The sequence below is a fragment of the Haplochromis burtoni genome, unplaced genomic scaffold, assembly GCF_018398535.1.
Source record: "Haplochromis burtoni strain Fernald_Lab_line unplaced genomic scaffold, NCSU_Asbu1 Contig_336, whole genome shotgun sequence".
In the NCBI taxonomy this organism is placed as follows: Eukaryota; Metazoa; Chordata; class Actinopteri; order Cichliformes; family Cichlidae; genus Haplochromis; species Haplochromis burtoni.
In genome coordinates this window covers 452693-456144 of record NW_024582697.1, presented here as the reverse complement: position 1 = coordinate 456144, position 3452 = coordinate 452693, and the positions used below count along the sequence as shown (strand labels likewise).

Below are 3452 nucleotides of genomic sequence, written 5' to 3'. Positions count from 1 at the left end.
TTTTTTTTTTTTCCCTTTTTTCTTTTTAAGAAATAGGACAGGGGGAATGAATGAGAGAAAGAGGGGGAGAGAAAGAAAGAAAACCAAAGGGGAGAGTAGAAGATGTTTTGCAAGTCACACCACACACTGTTTGCACTCCATGCTTTTTGTCCTGTTGAAAGGACAAATGTGTAAATACATGAGAAATTGTGTGCTGTCCTAATTTAATTGTTGATTTGGGGGATTTGGGTTGTAATTTTGGTTCTGGACACGTCAAATATCTCCCAGGCTCAGTCCAAAATCAGTTCCATGCATGCTGCAGATGTCTCACATGGCTCTTATTAAATATTTATGTTGTGATTTAAAAGTTTTTAAATTTGTTTTTATGGCATTTTGGCCAATTTTCCCAATATTTAGCCACATGTGCAGTTTTCCAACAGCGGAGACTGTGAGTATGTTTGACGTAGCAAATGCTTACTTGACCTGCACTTTAAAAAACCCCAAAACACATCACAAACAATTGTTAAATTACTATTTCAGCCTCATCTGACGTTTCAGTCTTTTTTGTTTGTACGATATGTTTCTTATACTCAGTCAGTGAAGCTGTACTTATCTCGTGAAACACACAAGTAAATTTTTTTAAATCACCACTGCAGATTTGGCCAAACAGGCAAAAGATCCTCTCCCACTGGTGACCCCCACTTTCACCACAATGCATTTTTTGCCTCCTTTTTGTGACTAAATGAGAGTTTCAGTAACTTTGTGCGATCTTAGAAACAAGAGTCTCTTTGCAATATGTGAATCTTATCTTGAGAGATTGAACACTGATTTTTCTTCTGCTTCTTCTTTTCTTTTCTTTTTTGCCTTTTTGTGGTTGTTTGTAATACTCACTCTACTCTCAGTTTAAGAGCTAAGTGCTTTGTAAGAGTATTAACAGCACAACAGACAGTTCAACTAAATAAATAACCAAGAGGGCCATTTAATGTCACTCGCTTTGTCAGATTTCAGCTGTCAGTGTTGAGGCACTGGAGTTTTGGACTATGCTGGCTGTGGTTAGACCTTCATCATTTTTCATCACAGCTTTTCTTAAAAGGGGCATGTGAGGTTAGTAACCTTACTAAGGTCCAGCTTGAGAACTCGTGCTATTAATTAATTAGAGCTTAGTGCCATGATGGTTATAGCTAGTTATATTTTTAACAAAGGGAGGCCCAAAAAACTGTTTCCTTGCATGAGTTTCATCTACAGTAATTGAATTTAGTGTTTACAACTATTTAAGACCTCCTGCACCCTTTTCACCCTCTATGACCTCCTCACCATCTGCTAGAACCTCATCTCATTAATACCATATTACTCATTTGCTTATGTTTTTGTAAATAAATAAAATCTCCCCAGCCTCCATCCCTCCATTCCTTTCAAATGAGAACCACACTTGGGTTGCTTTCCAAGGGTGATAGGCGGTACTTTTTAGGTGCTCCCTGCTGACTGTTGGGCACAGAGAAACACACATGCACACACTCAACACCTCCACAACTTCAGCTTGTCAGACCCCGCATCAGTCGATTTCCAAAGACGGATAAATTTATCAGTTCTTGTGGCCTTGCTTGGACTCAGCCAGAAACAGCAGACCCCCTCCCCTTGCATTTCATCAGTGCTCCACCTCTTTAATTTCCTCTAATTCTTTCCATCCTCTGCTTTTTATATTGCAGCACTCGTTGGCTCATCACTCCTCATTTCTGGTTTTCTCATTTCTGTTTAGATTTTTCTTCGAGTCTTTAGACACCTTGCTAGCTTGTGAAAAACCACACAGAAATCTTGTCTGCCAAACGCCAGAGCAACGTAAAATGCCTGAATGAAGCAATAATGAAGAAAATTAATAAAGGAAAAGTTTATTTCATTTCACACTTGTCACAACAACTTGAATAGTTGAGTTGAGAACGTTTCGATTGAACAGCAGCACCAGCAGCTGCTTGCTATTGTTTGGGGAACATAGATTTTTCCCTCTTTTATGCTCACGTGACTGAGATCTGAGGTCAAACGAACATGTGAATGTGAAAAAGTACTATTCTTTCCATAAGTGATGAATTAAATTAAGAGTTAAAATGCTTGCAGCCCTAGGGTATTGCTATATGTAAATCCATTTTAAAATCAATGTAGAGCCCCCATTTGCCTCTGTTGTACATTAACTGCCAGCTTGCATTGTCCATCCACTGTAGAAATGATATGGAGGATCAGTGAGCGCTCTCCTGCGAGGGTGAGACGATGACTGAAAGAGACACAAATGACAAGCCTAGCATGGACAGAAATATCTGTACTCGGGAAATCAGGCTGCCATTTGTTTTTATTTCTAATAATTCACCGAACTGCACGTGAAATGAATCACATGTGTGCCTGCTGATGTATTTTGCCAAGAACTAACCAAAGTCAAATTCTTCCTTTGCTTTCTTTTCCTGTTTTTCTTTCTTTCTGATGTTCCCTTCTTTCTCTCCTCATTGCTTTTTTTTTTTTTTTTGGTCAGAGCAGCAGCTAGGCCATCTGCTGGAACAGGCATACAGTAGTATGGCATGAGAGGAACCAGTGGCACACCAGCCTTCATCTGTTATTAGTACTTTTCAGGAAGATTTAGAGGAGGGAAATGTGGAATGTGAGGCAGGAGAAGAAGTTTGCAGAGAGCCAAAAAACTAGAGCTGGAGAACCTGGATCCAAAAAACAAAGTGGTCGTGTGTTTTCCCTGCTGAGCTTTTCTTTTCCCCCTTTGCTCTTTTACTCTCTTCTGCCACAATTTTATTTTGTACCACACACCAACATCACAAGGAACGAAATACAGCTCAGCAATACTACGAATCTCTCTCCTCTGATAAGGAAAAAACACAGTTTGTGTGTGCTGATGAACATTACTAAAGCAGTAACCTTTGCACCAGTATAGATGTTCTTATACTGAAGATATCAGTCATCTATTTATCTGCTTTTTCTTTGCTGGTTATAATAGGCTGAATGCTTCATCTTATGATTTTTGTCAATAATTTCATTTCCTCAACTGCTGACTGTAAATAATCTAGACTGATGTCCGAGAGATGGTTGGAGGTTACTGGGAGGTCAGATGTGTCGTGTGGGCAGTGGGGATATTTGGAAAATTGAAAACTGAGCGGCAGAGAGAGGGGAGAGAAACGACCGAAAAGGTCAATTGAATTAAAGATTGTAAAGTGCCGAGGGAAGGCAAATGCTGCCTGCAGCCACATGACCCCGTGGTCCAACACTCTGTCATTGGCTGCCTCTTCTTAACCCTGAATGTGGAAACTAATTAGAAAGAAAAAATAGGGAATGCGGGGAAAAGAAAGGCCAAGAAAAGGAATAGAAGAGGGAAAAAAGATAACTTTATGTAGATTTGTGTGTGTGTGTGTGTGTGTGTGTGTGTGTGTGTGTGTGTGTGTGTGTGTGTGTGTGTGTGTGTGTGTGTGTGTGTGTGTGTGTGTGAA

At 39.9% G+C, this 3452-nt stretch overlaps 1 protein-coding gene across 2 annotated transcripts in view; it reads left to right on the top strand.

Moving 5' to 3' along the window:
• LOC102296362 (mitochondrial import inner membrane translocase subunit TIM16) overlaps window positions 1–3452 on the top strand; it is a 112577-nt gene that overhangs the window by 50380 nt on the left and 58745 nt on the right. The window lies entirely within an intron of this gene.